The following is a 19,402-nucleotide window of genomic DNA, read 5'->3' as shown; positions in this document are numbered from 1 at the left end:
TAATAAGATAGTTAATCGACGCCGACGCTATAATGGTGGACGGTAGATTGCGCAGCGACGAAGGGTCGCCGAGGTACGTGCTGGCACACGTGGAGGCGCGAACTTCACAGATTTAGCACACCGCTTAAGAGGTCGACCGCCCTCGTGGCGCTTTCAAATTAGTTACATCCACGCGAGAAGATAGATTAAATATTCATTTATGGCTGGGCCCGACCACCGTCAGCCTTAGTCGTTCCACCCCTATTTTCCTCTCCTTTATTCTTCTCCCTCGCGTTCCGTATATATGCTGGCCTCTTTTTCTCCCCGCACATTCGACCCGTTATATTCGCGTGCGTAGTTTATTGGCCATAACTCCGGCACAGCTACAAATCGCCGAGGCTGGGCCGACTTTAATGCCCGCGCACACCAGCGCCCGGGAAAGAAGGGCGCGTGCACGAAGCACCGCAACAGTATTTTCCTGCGTAACTGTAGACGCGGGTGTACACCCTCTAACAGCGTGTGTCGTCGAGCAGAGTGGAGAGAATCGCGGGCGTACCGGTTAATGCGACCGCGTGCTAGCCCGCTGCCACCGGGTTCTCCTATAATCATATCGTTTTTACAGTAATTACGAGCTGGCCCTTTAGCCGGCACTTACGGCCGACATTATTTTCCCATTTCGCCCGATGCCAAGATTACGCGAGCACCCCTCGTAATGCACCCTATCCGCGCGACGACCGGATCTCGCAATAGGTTAACGGGATCGCACGATTACGCGGCTACACGCTGCGTTTCGAAACTAATTCTTTCGTGACTTTCTTTCGCGTTCGATTTTCGCGTATTAAATGGAACTTGGATAGATCAAATTTGGACTTGGACATTATTTCCTCTGTCTTCAGGATTTTGCTGGGATCCGTCCGGAAATTCGGCGACGCACTCAGTTTTTTTCTCTTTTGATTAATTCGAGTACATTTCACTTGTTATCGACACCTGATAGATTGAGATCGATCGAAGTTTCATGCGGGAAGAATAAAGGAAATGCTTTCTAGATTACACGCGCTAATTGTTGGACAGCGCTCTACACATAATAGACCGTACGGTTAGCGAGTGGAAAGATTGTGTGTAGAAGATGAATGAAGAGAACGATTCGAATGAATGCACTGGAAATCGCAAATGGACGTAAACGATCGGATGGAATGATGGAGTTGTGTATGAGCGAGCGCGATGGGAAGAGGGAAATCCTAGTCGCGTACTTTGAATGAGGAAACTTGTCTCTGCAACGTGTCGAAGTATTGATAACGGTAATTGGATCGAATCAGACACTTCTGGAGAGATCGAAACCCGATTTAAATTGAACTTGAAAATATGCTACTAATTTGCTGTTTGAGTTATTCACTTTCTTCAACGTTCTTGGAAGTTAATAAAAAAATATAATGTAACGTTATCAAACGTATAAGAAAATTGTACAGTTTCAGTAGTTCGATATTGTAGCGTGTTATATGTTTTATATAACAATTTTGTTAGTAATACCAATTGTGTCCACGTATGGAACGGAGATGGAAAAGTTTCGGAAGCTGGCAGATTGGCGTTTCGAGTGCAAAGGGTTAATCGGCGTAGCTCGGGGTCCAGGTGCGTTTAGAAAAGTCACGAGACGATAAGCTCGAACGGGTATAACCGTGTTACCCTGGTAGCCGTTTTACTCGCAATTCGGTTAAGCCACGGTAACGGTGTTTCTCTCAGTTTCTCCTCTGTTTCCCCTCTCATCGCGTAAACACAATCCATTTCATCCACGTACTCGAAACTACGGCCAATTTCATTCAATTTTCTGACGTACCGAGCAATAATTTCGGGTTACGGGAAAGTATTAAGCTTCACGGAGAATTTCGCGTCAGCGGGTGACGCCGCGTTATCAAGATTCCCTGTTTTACTGCAAATAGCCGATTACCCTTAACGCCTCCAACCCCTTTCACGCATCCTGGCCGCCGAATAATTATGCCGGCTGACCGCTTCTTCGCGTAAACTCTGTTATCTAAGCGATAAGGGACGATGGAAGATCGCGGTGAAGTTTATTTCAACACCGTCCTGGAGTGAGTTCCAGTGAACCGGAACGCGAGCAAGACTCTAAAATTCAGTAAGTTTTTTAAAATTTGTAAAACTCGCTGTGCTAAATCTATTTGAAATAATACTAAAAGTCTCATTTCTCTCCACTCGATTCTCTATTCTTCCATTCTGTATTTTACGAAAAAGGTTAAACCTGTAAATTCTGAATAAATGAAAATTATATTACCCAGCGAAGTACGCGTTGTAACAGGGAATATTATTACGAAATTAATAATATCACGAACAGGAAAGGAAACTCGTAGGTTGACGAACAGGTTGGCATCAATTAAAATTGTGTTATATAGTTGCGTTCGTTACAGTTGTAACGAAATTATCGTTGCATTCCTTTAAGGATTTCCCTTCGTCACTCGAATTCCATTTTAAATCATAACCAGCGGGCCAGGAATTTTGTTTGCAACGATCCTTTTGCGAACTAAACGTTCCCGTCATCGAATGCTGCAACGACGGAGTACGAAATTTTCAGTTAATTTGGCAATTAGTTGCCCTTTAAATCTCTCATTTTCGCAGACACAGGCTAACATTCTGCTACAAAGAGAATGTTGTTCGAGCTTTTCCACTTAAATTTCGAGGAACGTTCGAAACTTTTATCAAAAGTATTTAGCATCAAAAGGGTTAATGGAGACGTCACAAATCCGAGGAAAGGGACAAGTCATCTCGCTCGTTGTTTTTCACCAAGAACGCCGTTTTCCAAGGCAAAGCGATAGACATTGTTTGACAAACAATCGATGTGTACGACGAGCACCTTTCACGGTGTAAGCTTGAAGCAGAAGCTTGAAAAATAACGCCCCAAGTGGTGAGAAAAGGAGTTGAAGTTCGTGTTGATTTTGAATAAAAATTTGTTGACACGAAAAGAATGGCAAATACAACTTTGACTTTGAATAGAATTTTCAGCTTACGAGAATATAATTTTATGTTTAATATTATAACATGTTATAATATTCATTGAAACATTTTATGTTTTATTGAAATAATTTAATGAAAGAGAATTGAATTAAATTTGCACCATTATGTTCCTCATAAATTGGTTATAAGCTGGATGTATGTTACTTTTCGATTTGTGTAAAATTAGTTTCTACGGTCGTTTGGAAAGGAGTAAAAACGAATTTTCATTAAAATTATTCGTCTGAAAAACTCGAACCCTATCCGGCGGGCGAGTGAAGTGTTACACGTTTTATTCCATATTTCTCAACATTTTCGACGCATAGCCGTATTTCCCGCAATTTAATTAATCGTTTCATTTCCAAAACCACGATTTTCTTTTTCAACTAGCTATTCACTGTTCTAATTAAAGTACATGAATTTTACACAGAGCACTAAACAACCTTACCATCCGATAAAAAATCTCATTAGACTGAAATTGAAGTGCAATTATTACGTCAGAAGTAATTTTAACCCATCAACTTTCATATCATCGGGAAATCCATCTAAATTGTACAAATTTTACACTCGAGCGTTCGTCGTTAAAGTTCGAGAGAGATACAAAATATGTATCAAAAGATTGAACAATTTACAATATCGTCGACCAACTGTTTTCAACAATGTACAATTCCTATCTCCGTTATAAACGTCACGAATGAAAGGTTATTAATTACCGTGAAAATAGAGGAGAGAAGCGCAACAAAAATAGAAACAAAGGAAAAATGAAAAGTATACAATCGCAACCACAATACACGGTGGTAATTATTATTGGAAATTTGTGTATTCACGAAAGCACACGTTTTTTCTCTACAAGTCAATTAATTAACCCTTTACTGTCAGATACGTTTCAAATGAAAATTAATTAGATATACATTCAATTAGGTTTCACCTAGGATTCCTGATTTACAAAATGACATCACAATTTTTCGAACAGATTTCCGGATGAAAGACTTTCGTACGTCAACAAATATAATATCCAGAGGAATAGCATAAAATTTCGAAAATTTATAGTCTTCCGGTAGTTTGATCGATCGAAACTTTCCTCGCAGGTAAACGCGTTCACGAATCGCTAAATGGCAGTTCAGAAACACTATTCTAGCTTCGGCTCGTCGTTTAGCGGCGCGTTCCGCGGCGAAACTCGCATACGTGACAGCGAAAATTGTACGCCACGTGACATTTATGAACCGGAAGCGTGGAACATCGCGAACACGATGTTAACCGAGGTATTCATTAACCGTGCGCTCTGTGTTTCGAGGCGAAAACGTGCGAATTCTTCGGAAAACACGAGCACGAGGAAAAGTCGAGATAGTTCGCTCGATAACGTTACGGAAAACGTTCCACACCGAAAAATTTCGTTGAGAATTATAATTATTGCATTCCTTGCAGGGCATGGAGCAAGTTTCCCAACGAAACGCGTTTTCGCTTCAACCGCGAGTTAGCCGGGGCTCCCGTATTCTTTTAGAGACTTGTTTAATCAGTGGAGTATCACGGAGGAACGAGTAGGTTAATTATTCTGGGTTGTTCATTTTTTATTTTTCGTTACTCGTGAAAGCCGTGCTTACGGTTCCGTATACATTTTCCATGGAACGTTGATGCAATATTTTCTTCCTCTCTATCCTTCTTTTACCTACATAGATCAACTTGTCGTTTTTGACTACACAGCATATTCAATTTCATTTTGTAATGTCTCATCAGTTTACTCTGGTAGATGATGTTTCGAAAATGTAATTGAATTCTGTTACTCGTCAAAGTTCACGGTAAGCAATACCATGACAATTTTCAAAACAAAAAGAAAAAAAGAAGAACACTTACTAAAGGAATTAATAACTTTTATGATAGAAGCAACGGAGATTTAATAATATAAAAGCATCGAAAACCACTTCTAATTCTCCGTGAGCGAGTGTCGCGTCAGAGAGGCGCAGCCTTCAATTACGGGAATTAATTAGTCCCGTCACCGGTCGCGTCAACATCGAGCGAAATCTCGGGCTCCTAGGGAATTCAGGTGTCTAGCCAACGAAGGAAACTGTTTTTTCCCGTTGGGAAAGCTATGCACCAGCCGGTTGACGTTTATGTTCGCGGTGAGAAAGCAAACCTTGCCAACTGACGGAGGCGAACGGGACAGAGAGGAGCAAAACGTGTAGGTACGAAAAGTGAGAAAGATTGTAAGAGAAAGTGGGATGCTCTGAGAGAGGCGAAGGCGGAAGCGCAGTGTGGAAGTAACGGAAGAGAGAGTTAATTGGGTTACTCTTCAACTCGATTAAAGCATCCTCTCACGGCGTAAACATCTTTTGAGGAGAAGCCTTCGTGTCAGAGACCGAAGAGTACTCCGGAGCTGGTTAATTAGCACCATCTCAGTCATTTTCCCTGCTCCTCGAGTAAGCGACGATAATCTTTCTTTTCGGCTCGCCCACGCTCTGTACTATCTGTCCCGCTTCTCTTTCCGGCGATATTGCACACTCTCAATCCGGCTGCTTGATTACCTTTCGGGTATTGAACGACTCCGAAACAGCCGTGTAAATGCCAGCTTCATCCAACCACCGATCCTATCCTTGACATTTTTTCCCTCTGTAACCTTTTGTTGCGCAACGATGCTCAAAATACGAACATAAAAATGACGGGCGTTATATGAGTCAGATGCTTGATCCGTTGAAGTAAATTCGTGGAACGTAATGACTTTAACATTTTTCTCAAATCATAGGTCGAGACTGGCGGTGTCTGATAATAAGGAGAAATTCTACTTTTACAAGCGGAACGTTTCTTTCTACCAATATACTCGGAGTAGAATAGCCGAGGCAAGAATTGATTGGCTGGTAGGCAAGTCGTAACGCCGATTTAAACTTCTTCCATTAGGTAGATGCCGTAACGAGCGCAAGTACACCATCATTGACTTCGTTCGTTGGCGAGCTGGCAAACGCCGGGAATTTCACCCTCCGTGGCCGGATGGCCGTAACGATCACGACTGAAGCTGGCGGACCCGCTCTCTAACCGCCCGTCGGTGGCCCGTGCCATAGTAATTAGTTGGCTGGCGCATGGTTTTGCCAAGCACTGCTTCCCGCCACTGCCAACCCCCTCGCTGCTACATTTCCTCTTGCTGCAGCTAATCCATGATCACTTAAAGCCTGGTCCGCCACGCTGTGGCCACTGTTAAACCTTCCCTAATTTCTCACTCTCCTCTGCCGCGAACCACCCTTTAACCGCCCTCGAAACGTCACGAACGATTACTCTTCAACTTAGAGAGAACCATCATCCGCGAAGATCAGCACCGTATTCATCATCGTCATATCATCCCGGGACGCATACTTTCGACGTTTATCACTTTACCGATGTGCTGATTTCTGCTAATTAACACGTTCTTACCTTTACCATTTATAATTTATACGCTTGTTAACGCATTTATCAACGAGAACACAGATTTGAAAATAAATTGTTTCCACATGTCTTCCTACGTTTGAGCGTAGTTTTGGCAATAAAGAGTAGAACGGTGATCGTGAAACGTTCAAGTTCCATTCGAAGAATGGCGGAACTTCAGTTTTAAACGAGAGAACCGATTGCACGAGCGGTTTCTACCTAGCCTCGGTTTCTTCAACTTTTCAAAGTGCAGAAGAGAGTTGTGCCTGAAGAACGATCAACGATTTAACGAGAGATATTTTGATCGTCTCGGTGTACGAGCAAGAGTTTTTCATCGTAACGGCGGTTTTAATTCCGACATTTTTCCTACACGACTCGAAATTTACGAGAAGCTACGTCGGAAGGAAACTGGAGCACAACGCGAAACGAAATTGTTTTCAACGCGTTCCGTTTCATTCTTTCGTCGCCGCTCGATGGCGAATGAAAAGTTTGCGATCGGAAAATTAAACGGACTCATTACCACGAGAACCGACAAATTAGCGTGGACGAATCGCCCGAACAATAGAAACGAACATTTCAAACGGCCTCTTTTTAATTCTGACTTTTCGACGTTTCGGGTAGAGTACGTGTTACTCGAGGCGAGGTTCGCCGGCCAACAAAGCTTTCGTTCGGGGAAAGCTGCGCGTATTTATTTTCAGCTTTCGCCATTCAATAGCCGACGGATTATCGAATCCACTATCTCGTGTCAGAACTGTCATTGGCACGGATCTTTTTTCTCCAACCACCCCCGTGTTTCTTGTTTGTTTGTTTATTTACCCCCTTGTCCACCGCTAGCCTCGAACCCCGTTTTTTTTCTCTCCCTGTCTTTCGTGTTTTTTTTGGTTTTTTTTTTTTTTTTTTTTTTCATCGACGAGAACTTTATCTCTCTCGTAATCACGCGATACCACCAGAGTTTTTTTTTGCAGCTTGTCATTACAGAGAAGACTTTTATACTTGCCGCTATAAATCCACCGCCAAATACAACGGAGATATGAAAGGCCCGTGAACAATGGACGAAACGTCGCAAAGCCACCATTAAATGCACCCCCCTCGCATTCGCTAATGCACCGTTTCAATTTAATCGCGTAAAAATAACCGTGAAGCATATTCTTCAAATAGCCTTAATAATTCGATCTACGCTTTACGCGATCAAGATCTTTAAAAGGAGAAACGCTTGCCCGAAATAGAGGAAAGTGGAGTAAAATTACTATTTTCAAACGCTGTAGTAAATTTGATAAATGACATATTTTTAGTGTAGACCATTAGAGCATTACCATACTCCCCTTTTATCAGAGAAAAACAGGGACGAAGGACAGAGAATGGGGCAGAAAAGAGGGGAGAGCAAATCGGGCCAGGGATAATAAGATGGCAGAGGTCGAGCCGCTGTTATTAGATTTAAACTGTTTGGCCTCTCGAGTACCCTGGCTAATTGTTCGGGGAATCAAAAGCCTCGAATATTATTATTTTCCCTGGCTCCCTGGTTGCTCGTTTTTCGTTTTCCCTCCTTCTTTTCATTTTTCACTCTCTCGATCCACGGTCTTCTTCATCACAATTTTGCTTCCCTCTCGTTCAGATCCACGCGATGCTCGTTTCGGTCTCGCAATAATTCCAGAACCCCGGTTCCCGGCGTGTCGTGTACTCGTAATTATGCGCGGTGAACCGTGCATTTCGCATCGCGGCATTATTCGCGAGTGTTTTTCGCGCTCGTTCCGCTCCTTTTTCCGCTAACCGTTCCGGGACGCGAGTGCACCGGCCCACGGAATAAGGGTATAATGGATTTTCCGTGAGGCAGGAGGCGGCGCGGTGCGTCGCGATTAATTTGACGCTCGCCTAAACGCGGTTATTCGATCTCTGATCAGCATTACGCGGCTGGATACGTTGACGCGTGTCGATTTCCCTTCAAAACCCGCTGCAGCGAATTGAAAATTGACCTCTCCGATCGTTCACCACTTTCATTTCCCAACTTTTTGATATTCGACTTGCAAAAACTTTAATCGACTAAGTTTTCAGCTTTTCTTAATAATTGCTCGTGAAAAAGAAAACAGTGGATGATTCTTTTAAGGCTGAGTTATACGAACTATAAGTAACATCATAAAGACTTGTTAATTGGTTTCGGATTCTTCTTACGAACGAAGAACACAAAGTTTGATTAATAATTGCCCGGTTCGTGAAACTTCTTTGTGATCAAATTCTCTTGCAATTTTAAACGTTCAAAACTGAGTCATCATTGTTTCGTTTCTACAAAAGCTTTCGATCTAGTTCAATCCTTTTGATTCGCGTTCCAGGGTATTCTTCGAATTCGAAGCAATTTACACTTGAAAAGTGGAATGGAACAGAGGTGCAGGTTTTCGTGTAGCCGATGTTACTCGGACAAGACGTTTACAATTGGCCACATTGGCCATGTATAACAATGTCTGATTCAGCTGTCCGTCCGTGCCAGCCCTCAAGAGTGTGAATAAAACCAGCGCGCCGTGAACAAGGGAGAGAGTGACGAGGATCAAAGTTGGTTTACGTTTGCCCGGCGCAGTTTCGTTCGATAGGGGTGGAAATCTTGTAGAAGCGATGCTGATCGCACACCGGGTCGAGGCTTGCATCAGCGTTCGCTACGCGGAATATAAAGCGGGGGTCACTATCGTACCAATTTCGACGTCCCTCCATTGGCCCTGTCTTCCGTTTGTCCACTTTACAGTGAACGGATTTTATGTGGCTCTAGGGATTTTTACAGTGAACAAGCTTCTGTTTTCCTACTTGTTGACGTTGTATTTTCAGAATGAATCTTTTTTTTTTGTTTTACATGTTTGCTATTGAGAATAGTCTAAACTAAACTAAAATTAAATCAATCAACAGTTGAAATAAATAAATCGATCACTTGTTGATAAACGATAAAAGAGAAATTATTCGTGTGGAATTAAGCAAAGAAGAACGGATAGAATGAAAGAATTCTATTTTCCCTATCAATATTTGTCCACGACACAATATTGTTGCACTCCTTTCAATGTAATCCAAGCAATCATCGAACGGTGGGCATCGACCAGTAGCGAGTTCAAGGCGATTGTTCGCCGGGGGTCAAGCTTTTCAAGACGTCTTCCTACATTCTGCTTCCCCTTTCAACGATCCCCTTTCGCCTTCGTGTCGGCCAGCAAGAGGTTCTGTCCGACATCGTGTAGCCTCCGTGGCACGCTCTATTCACGCCCTACCAGATAGGTTAACCACTGCTACTATCGCTTTTATACAGGGTGTTCAATATGAAATCCAACAAATTTTAACCACCTATAGATCAATGTACCATAAAATGAAATAAAAATTTAATTTCTCTAATTTTCTAACTTACATCACATATAAGATTTCTTATTTTAAATAATCGTAGAAAGATGTCGAAGAAATTGGTTAAACTCCTCATCGGGCACCCTGTATATCCCCCTGTATTTGTGTACGTGCACGTGTATAGAACAGAGTCGATCTGGCTATAACAGGGCTCTGTTACTGTGGCTCGCTATCGATGTACACAACCACGAGGGAAATTGCTAGCATCCCTTGGAGCACACGCGTGCGCCTTCAAGTGTTCGAGAGTGTAGGTGTACGAGTATATCCGTTCACCGATCACGCACACTGACGAACGACATCGTGGGGTGCCGGCCAACACGCCGAATTCTGGCCGAGTACACAGAATAATACATACAAACGCGACCTCGTACACAGAGCACCCAAGATACATACTTTGAGGAAACATAGACAGGCCTCTTCGACAAACCCCCACGCTGGCGTTAGATAGCACCTAATACCTCCCTAGCCAAACAACCGACACCTTGGCTCGTGCCTGAGTTCTGCTCTTCGTGTACTAACGCAACCAGAAGTTGCTGCGCCAACTACCGGAAACGGCTTGCTTCTCTTACCGCGTTGAATCTCTTAGCGAAATGTGTTGATACGATCTTATGATTAGGGATAGGTTTTCGACGGAGAAGTTTTTCTATAAATGTTAGAAAAATTCTTCGAATTTTAAAACCTTGCAAAACCTTATTTTCTATAAAATGTATCAGAGGAAATCCATCTAGATTCGAGATTTGAAACGCAAACTTGGTAATCCTTCATATACGATACATTTCCTTTGCGCCCTTTGAACCAAACTCAACATTATAGAATGATACAGGAAAGAAGCTTGGCTGTTCGGTAGGATCGGTGCATGAATAGAATATATACGCAAGATGTTGAACACTTTCTTCGAGCATACTGTGCATCGTATCATCCGCTCATATCGCGTCGGTTGTTGCGTTTACGTGTTAGCTACACGTTCGGAAAGCAAAGGGCCAAAATTTAGCGTCGCTCGATATGCAAAAGCCTTCGAATCTTTGAACCAGGATTTGCTTACCTCTGTGCTACCAACAAGGCAGCTCCGATAGAAAGTGAGGCAAAGGATAGGACGGACACAAATGAGCTCGAGGGTTCGAGTTTTCCTCTAAAGCGAGAGCTCTTTTCCCATCGAGAGATAGGTACCACCAGCATCCCTTTTGCGACTCTTTTTCCCGCCCGTCCGAACTACTTACGGACTATTACTGCTCTTCCAGGTAAAAGCTAAATCATTTAGCCAAGGAAAGTCTTGAAGCGAGAATATCCATGATTCAGAGGCCAAGGGGTTTCAAGACCAACCACTTTTCCACATGAATCAGTATCGATTCGAATTAACGTTGACCGCTGCGTCTATTTAATGCCGATTATTTAGAATGCGATTCCTTCATTTTCAATTTAAAACTCTTCTCTCTCAATTACTCGCGATAATTTCTGTATCGTGAGAAATAACGAATTCCTCTTCCCTTTTCGAGCCCACGAGGCGGTCGAAAGTTCGAAAAATCGTGCGGGTATGCAAATTTTTTGGGTGTCAGAGTCGTTAACTTATTCGCAGCTGGCGTTTACCGAGTTCGCATCGGTATTTCGTCGCGGCGGACAAAGTGGCAGTTGCAAAACGCGGCGCCTAGCAGTTGCAGTTGCAGTTTTCATGCAATTTGTATTACAGCCGCACGAGTGCTCGGTAATTCGATGCCGTACGCGCGTGCACGCTTGTACGTAGCGCTCGCTAATGAGGCTACAAAACGTACTACGTTGCTAACGAATAGTTAATACGTGTAAAGCGACGTTGAAACTCGTGCAAACGAGGCAAATTCCTGTCGTGAAACGGTCGATCGTGCAAGAAAATTTCGACTACTGGCCCGTCACGCGATTAATTAAAGAAAAATTGCGCCTATACGTTTCCTTCGCGGCAATCTGGCACTCCGCTTTCCTCGGAAATTTATAACTAAATTGATGACATCGGATTGGCAATCAAAATGCGTCACCTTCCCAAAGCGCAGATATTCGAGGTGGAAAGCGATGTACCTGTGGATTCTTTCTCGGTCGACGCTTTCCGGAGGCGGGTGAAAATAATCCAACAAACAAAGCTGATCGGCCGGATAAATAAAGGGAATGCGCGAAACCGGAAGTCGACAATGGAGTTACAGCTGACGTTTAATTATCGATTCGGCACGCGGTATTAAACGCAGCTCCCACCGCAGTCTGTGCACGCGAAATAATTAGTTGTACCGCTGGTAATTGAAACGCAAGTAAATGTAATTAATACAATTACGTCACAAGAACATAACCGAAACGTAATTTATAACCCTCTTTTAGTACGGGAGGAGGGCGCGTCGGTACACTGGCAACTGAAAACAGTTATGCGTCCCGGAGATAACAACCCGATTAACCAAATTGCCAATTGTCCATGTTAATTGCTCGCGTGATTTGACGTACGCGCAACAATGGACTGATAAACGGACGATCGAAAAGGAAACGGAAGAGAAAAAGCTATAACCGTGGTATCAATCGACAGAATTGGCCGGAATTAGAGAAAATTTCTAAAATACCAAAATTATTATCCCACCATCTGTAGTTTCGAAAAGTCAAGGGTTTGGTCACGACCTCTTCTAGTTAATCTTCTCACGAAGAGCGTAGGGTGCGTAATTGCGCGTAATTATTACGTATAACCCGGCTCCACTCTCTATTTTCTCTCCCATTCTTCTTTTATAACTTTCCTCCCGTTTTGACGTCGCTTTCCCTTTGCGTCCGCGTCAAGCTACCGGTTATTTGTACGGAAATAAACGATGAAAATAATGCCTGCGGCGACAGGAGACGGAAGTACAAAGAAGGACCGGCAAGGCCGCTAAAAGGGAAGCGAAAAGGTGCATGTAAGCTGTAAGAGGAAATGAGGGCTGGACTGGCAGAGGGTAAGAGACGAAGAAGAAAATAGAGAAAGAAGGAACGGAGATAAAATAGACGGCATAGAGGTAGCAACAGGGACAAAGACAATGAAAGTTGCACGCGTGGAGACAAGACAAAGATAAGATGGAAACGAGCAGGTCGGAGAATTGTTTGGAAGGTAATGCGTCCAAAGAAAAGGGAACGTAATGGAATATACGAGGGGTTGGTTATCCCACCTGTAATTAATTCCTGTTGCACTCCACGCCAAGATGAACCTGCTCGATTACGCTTTAACGCGACGCGTAAGCTTAAACGACTTCGCGATACGTTGTGAACAACGCCGCGTACTCACGAATCTCCACACCATTCTAGTCAGTAAGGGTAGTTTTCATTGTTGAAATGTTTAAATCTTATTTATCTGTTGTCAGAGTACAGGCATAATTAAAATCTACCCGAAACGTTACGTAGCAACAAAATTACGCGGGGAATATTTTTCTCGTGAAATTTGCAAACTCTACTCGATGCCGTGCTGTGACGGTAACGCTAAGAGTTAATGCTCGACGGTGTTGGATTGTAACACGTACAACGGGAGAAAGTAAGGCAACGTTGAAGCGTGAACGTCGAGCTATTCGCCTGTAATTAATTTTTGCTGTCTTCGCCGAGATAAACTTTAGCAATTACCTCGTTACTGGCTCTCGGCTCGGCTCTCCTCTCCTCGACTCCGCTCCTTGTACCTCGAGCAAGCCGAGTTATCCGCGCTAGCACGGACTGGCTACAAATAGCGATTCATTTTACGAATTCATATCCCCGATTCGGACGAACGTAGCTACGGGGAATACGCGCTTTTAAAGAGAAACCCAGCCACCGTTGTAATCGTCGTTATTAATTTCCGGTTCTTCGGTGGGCCGAGGAGAACAATTAGCGACCGCCACGCTTATCTAGGTCAACACTTAACGATTCTTCTCTGTGGAGCGAGAGAACGTCGTTTCGAAACAGAAACCGGAGCTTTCAACTATATTTTAACCCTTTGTCCGCTACCAGAGAGAATACGAAGGGTGCGGCGAAATTTGTGGTACAAGAGAAAATCATACTATTTTATTTTCATTCGGGGCTTTGTTTCAAATTTCCTGTGATTACGAGCGTATGAACCTTTGATACAAACTAATTAACCGTTCCCAAGAATTTAATTTAGTCAAAGAGTGTGACGAAGTAAACAGAGTCGCGAATATTATTGAAATTACGCTAGAAATTCGAAATATCTGTGATCTGGGTGTAAAATATTATTTCATTTTAGAACATCCATTTATGATGGACGAATGGAGCGTTGCTAATGAACACGATAATATAATACTGGTAGCAAATGCGTTAAAGATCGACATGAGAAAAGCCTCGACCACGGTGTTTGTCGTCGCTGGATAAGCATCAGCCACGCAGAGTGCTCAGTTAAAGTAAACAAATGCATTTCTCATTGCACAGATAGGAAAATTATCCAGTATTGTTCTAAATTGACTAAAAGTGCAATGTCCTCGTGCATAAACGAAATGCGCTTTTAACGCTGTTTCACACGGCAATGTTTGTTTCATTCGAATTTGAAAGAGCATTTTCCACGAATCTCTGTACCATCCACCGTACCTGGTGTTTTTACCGTTCAGGTAATAAAACGACATCGAAGGTGAAAAATACTCTGTGTTTGAATATTTACACGGGAATTTCATCCATCGGAAATTTGATCGAAGAACAGGTAAATTATTTAACGATCTCGTGGCAAGTTTTTTCGGGAAAAGCGTGGTTCTTCAATAAATTGCGATCACGAGGATGCGTGCGCCTCGTGTCAAACTAATTGCAGACGTTTTAATAGCCGCGGTTTGCGCGGTTGGTTCGCATAATTGCAACATTGTAAGTTGTGTAGGTGGCACATACGAGAAGTACTTAAGCTCACGGCTGCCTTCCACGGTCGAGAGTCTGGTAATTGCCTTAATTACGACCGAGTCCGACTTACCCGCTTATGCACGCTCCTCGCAAAATCTTGCTTCTTTTTTTCTCCCCTCGTGTTTCCATCTTTCATTTTTTTCTTTCTTGTTTAACCATATAACAGCAACGTCAAAGGTGAGAAACAATTTACCCTGTTCGAGTTGCAAAACGTTTGCTCGCTTGTTGAAATGTTTGCGAATCTTGAGATGCGTGTTCGTTCTTTCTCCCTTCTTTTTCGCTTTGCGTTCGGAACGTTTATCGGTCAAAGAGCACCTGCTAACCATGTGTATGTAACCTTTCAGCTTCTCGCCCCTGCGATCCCGTACCATTGATTTCCAACAGGGAAAGTCGCAAACTCGCGCGTGTACGAGAAATTTTTCCGCTTCGCTAATGAGTCGCTGGACTCGATGCAGTCGTTGGAACTTACACAGTCGTTTTAGATGAAAAGAAGCACTCGTAATTCTCCGTGATGGAAAATAAAGAAAAATGTAAATTGTCTTTTCGAGTCTTAATAGCCCTCGGTATTTATAGACTGTCTTTCTAGTAGCGTCGAACGGAAATTGAAATGTTCCGTTCCGATTCGAAGGTGCTGTAACCTCGCAAATACCGGACTTCTGCAAGAATGGCTAGAAAATCCACGGGACCGATGAATATTTAATGCCGCAACGAGAATTACGAATGTATTGCCGCGAAGAAGTAGACGCGAAGAGCGCAAGACAACCGGATAAAACGTGCCGTTGGAAATTATCACGAACGGTTAAACGACTATTCGAGGAGAGAAAAGTCGCGGAGAACTTCATCATTCTCCGGGCGAATTACGTAACGGGCCGCGTTATCTTTGCCGGAAGAGCATTAGTCCGACGGAAGTGACAATTTCCGATCGCGAACGTTTCTCGTCGATCGCTCGTTCGCATTCATCATCGTGTCGATCTATCATCTTGCCCGACTGGATTAACGGCTAACCACTTCTATCGGTGACTTCTATTGGCAAACACAGACTGGAAATGACGTTTCACTCTATTGCTACAATGTTTTCCAGTTTCAATGTTGGAACGAGCTAGTTAACGCTTTTAAATTGCCGCGGATAAGATGAAACCATTGCAAAGTATCAATGAAAGTTTCAATCGTTCGATGTAGAAGAAAATTTGTAAACGGCGAAGTGAAAATATACGGAAGTTATACGGCTGCAGGAAGCAGTTCGCGCCATAAACAAAACCGAATCGCAGTTCTCGACACGTGTACTGCCAGCAAAGTTGCCAGGGGTTCGCGACTTTTCCACGCGTTGCACATTCCGCGATTCAGAACACCGGAACACAGAGGAAGCGATCGAACAAATTATTTTCGAAAGTTTCCCGACAACTTTGGAAAGCACGGGGCGGTGTACCCGAGGGTACACGAAACCGTGACATGTTCGAAAAACACCCGTGGGAACATGGAAACCTAGTTCCTCGCGGACCAACTTTTCCTCGCGACTGGATTATGTAATCAGCTGTACGCCTAATTATCTTCTAAACTTGAAACGCTTAATTTTGCGGAATTTTAAGAATGCACGTTTCTTCCAAGAAAATATCCTTGGACAAATCTAAATTAATCGAAATTTTCGTTTCTATTCTAAGTTTCATTACTTAATCGTGTAAAATTTCAACGAATTGTGATTTCGAGCAGTAAAAGGAAGCGAGAAGATGGTTGTTAATTGTCGAGGAAAATGTAAACAGGAAAATTATTCAGCCTCAAAGTTCGTAATGCAAGTGAGATTTTATGTATGGGGTCCACTCGGAGTCAAGCCGTTATTAGCATACTAGCTTAGTTTCACGTATACGGCCACAATGAGCACGTACACACTATCGTAAGAACACTAGCCGCACGTCTCAACTTGCTAGAACACGCACCTATGCACCTACGGGGACCTATAACTGCCTAATAACGTCTCATTCCTTATATCATGCTCACCCGTAACAATCGCAAAACTTTGCACCATCGGTAACTAGCCGTGTTACTTGGATCTTTTCGAGTATGTTAACACGGTTATTTATAAAAATTACTAGCGAATTGAAAAATTGATCGATCGTTCAAAGATTTAACTATGCGATTTCTAATAAAAGGGTACACAGGTAGATGGATATCCATCAGGAGATTAAAATCATTAAAGATTCATAATAGACTGGTTAAACGTCGAAGGTTCTTGCGAACCGCAGGATAAAGCCACATCAGCAACCACCCAATAACATCGTGGCTGCACACAGGGAATGGAGTAAGGATATAAAGGAGGGCAGAACCGAAATAGTGAATAACCAGCCCGAAGTAAGGATAGGCAGCGTAGAAATTGGGTTAAGATGGCACCTTCGGGAGCAGTTTTGGATTATACCGCACATGTTACCCGGCTACATTTCCTCGAGCCTTATGAGCCGGTGCTTGCCACCAGTTCGAATATTCACGGATCGATGTCACGAATAACTCGACGGATGACATCCGGTGGGATATGCATCGGCTGGCAAACAAAGGGAAAAGAAATTTTTTGATTTATCGAGGTGACTTTGATTCATCGCCACAGAACGTTCGCACGGTCTTCTGTTTTATTCCTCCCGTTGTTCGATCAGATCGACGAAAAAAATACGCTTCTATCGACGAAATCTGTATTGTCTTGTGATTAATGCCAAGAAATGAGCTGCTCAAATGGATCCATTCAAATGGATCAAAAAAAAAAACTCTTCCCGCTGTGCGATTGAACAGAAACCCTCTATTAAATTTCACAAATTTCGAATCACGAGCGTGAAATTTGCAATTGAAATAGATTAACGAATTAGTCGATTCCCGATTTGACGTTTCTCCAAGGAACACAGAGTTAGGTAGTTGAAACTCTGACAAAACGTTTCACCTTTAATAAGGCGGCAGATATTCCAGCGAGAGAAGCGAGGAGAGAGATGACGGTCGTTGCTCGTACTTGTACAAGCATAAAATGTACGCGTACTCGAGTAAGTAAAGAGTCTAGCCGGGTCAGACAAGGAGCAAAAGCGATGAAAGTCTGTCTGACTGGAGGTGCAGCCTATATTGTAACTGAACCCTCGGTTTGTGCTTCTCGTTCTAGTGAACTTACCAAGCCGAGGAGTTGGCCAGCATTGGCAAGAAGACGCGTAGAAGGGAACGGCATGCTGGGGGTAGGGGTATAGTTTGCTAAATGCGTCGAGCCAACCTATGCATGCTAATGCCTATCTTACGGGCTTGCAACCTCCAAGCTTTACGACACATGAACCTGTAGATCTCTGCTCCACGACCAATCGCGTCCCTTCATCCATTCCAAACTAGTCTACTTCCGTAGCCTCTATGCTGGTCAAAGAAGCCCACCTTTTACCCCTGATATTGGACCGTCAGCCATTTGCATTAAATAGCCACGCTCGAATTAGTTCACGTATTGACTTTCGCAATAATTACGGGGAGAATGGTAAAACGTTTCCGTTAAGTTTCATAAGGGTAGAAAATATCTAACCTAAGAAAGGCAAGCCTGCTCTATTAACAAAGTTAATATTGCATATTATAATAGGTGACGATGAAAATTGTGATAAAAGTGGTAGAAAGGATCATTCAAAGCCGATAATTCCGTTTGAATGATCGAATAATCATGCGGCAATGGTGGAGTGAAATTTGGGGTTGCATTATTTAAAGAGGATTCGCTACGCTATGGTGCGTGTGTACGGCTATCTAGTGAGAGAAGGGTTGATCGATAAAAGAACATGGAATCGTGTTACCTTGTTCCGTCGTTCCTTGTTCCGCAAAAGCGACCGGAAGTACACGGTTGGTAGTGAATTTTGAAACGGCTGGATAGTCGGTATAAGTAATGCGAAGAGGGGTTCACGATAACCAGTGGTATTCTCGTAAGCCGGATTAAACGGATTAAGTGGCTGTCTTCGTCCGGCTCCTTCCTTATGCTCACGCACGGGGTTTCGAGTTACACGTTAAGGATCATCCCTTACATCCAAAAGGGCGTTTGCGAGTCAGAACTGGTTGAGAAAAGCAGAAAAAAAACAAACAGCTGTGAGACACGTATTGTTTCGCCAACAGGTTAGCTTACAGATTAAATTAAAAAGTAAAATTAGTCGTTCGAGGCTGAAAGGAAAATTCATTCGCTAAAGTTGGATGGTTAGATTTATTCGCAAAAGTTACACGATATCAAGGGTAATACAATCAAACTATTAGGTTTTCTCTTAGCTAGGCAAAAAACGAGCCAACTTTCAGCGGAAACTGATAAATTGCAGTACGTAAGTGCAACTAGCCGAGGGAGTATTCGTTACGCGGAAGGCGTGATGTTAAATACGAGAGATTGCGCAATGAAAATTTATTACGAAAACGATTCCACGAATTCCGTTTTCAGATAGTGCACGTACATTTATTATGCCGTTTGGTCTCCTTATTAATAACGAAACATCGAGGTATTTAGCTGCAAAGATAAAAGAACGAGGAAGGCACGTTTTGGTAGTTAATTCTCAACGAAAGGAATGCCAAAGATGAGCCTGAGAACTCGGGCCCTTTCTTACGATCGTTTCTACGATCCTGTCTCTTTCTCCTTTCGACTACGTGAGAAGATTTTACCTTTCCTTCCTACTTTCGACCAACATCCCCTTTTTCCTACGATTTACTTCGAATCTACGCTCGATCCGAGCCTCGGAAAGAGATTCCCAAAGGATTTGGCGAGGTTTCTACGTAAGCTAACGGAGAACGCAGGAATTAACGTTTCGCAATTAAAGATCCAACGTTGGATCGATGATTCGGTCGAAGAACGCTTAAAGAGACCTCGACGATCCTACTTCCG

General features: G+C 43.1%; 1 protein-coding gene across 3 annotated transcripts in view; it reads right to left on the bottom strand.

Moving 5' to 3' along the window:
* The window catches only part of Scgdelta (sarcoglycan delta), a 159,207-nt gene that overhangs the window by 83,110 nt on the left and 56,695 nt on the right, over positions 1–19,402 (bottom strand). Inside the window, exon 2 of one of the 3 annotated variants that reach the window (XM_034315076.2) lies at positions 18,342–18,593. The exons of the other annotated variants lie outside the window; for them this stretch is intronic. The gene's annotated coding sequence lies outside the window, so the exon portion shown is untranslated. The remainder of the gene's footprint in view (positions 1–18,341; positions 18,594–19,402) is intronic. 3 annotated transcript variants of the gene reach the window in all.

Source organism: Osmia lignaria, chromosome 15 (assembly GCF_051020975.1).
Source record: "Osmia lignaria lignaria isolate PbOS001 chromosome 15, iyOsmLign1, whole genome shotgun sequence".
NCBI classification, from domain to species: domain Eukaryota; kingdom Metazoa; phylum Arthropoda; class Insecta; order Hymenoptera; family Megachilidae; genus Osmia; species Osmia lignaria.
Note: the sequence above shows the minus strand (reverse complement) of the source record. Positions and strands in the feature narration are given on the sequence as shown.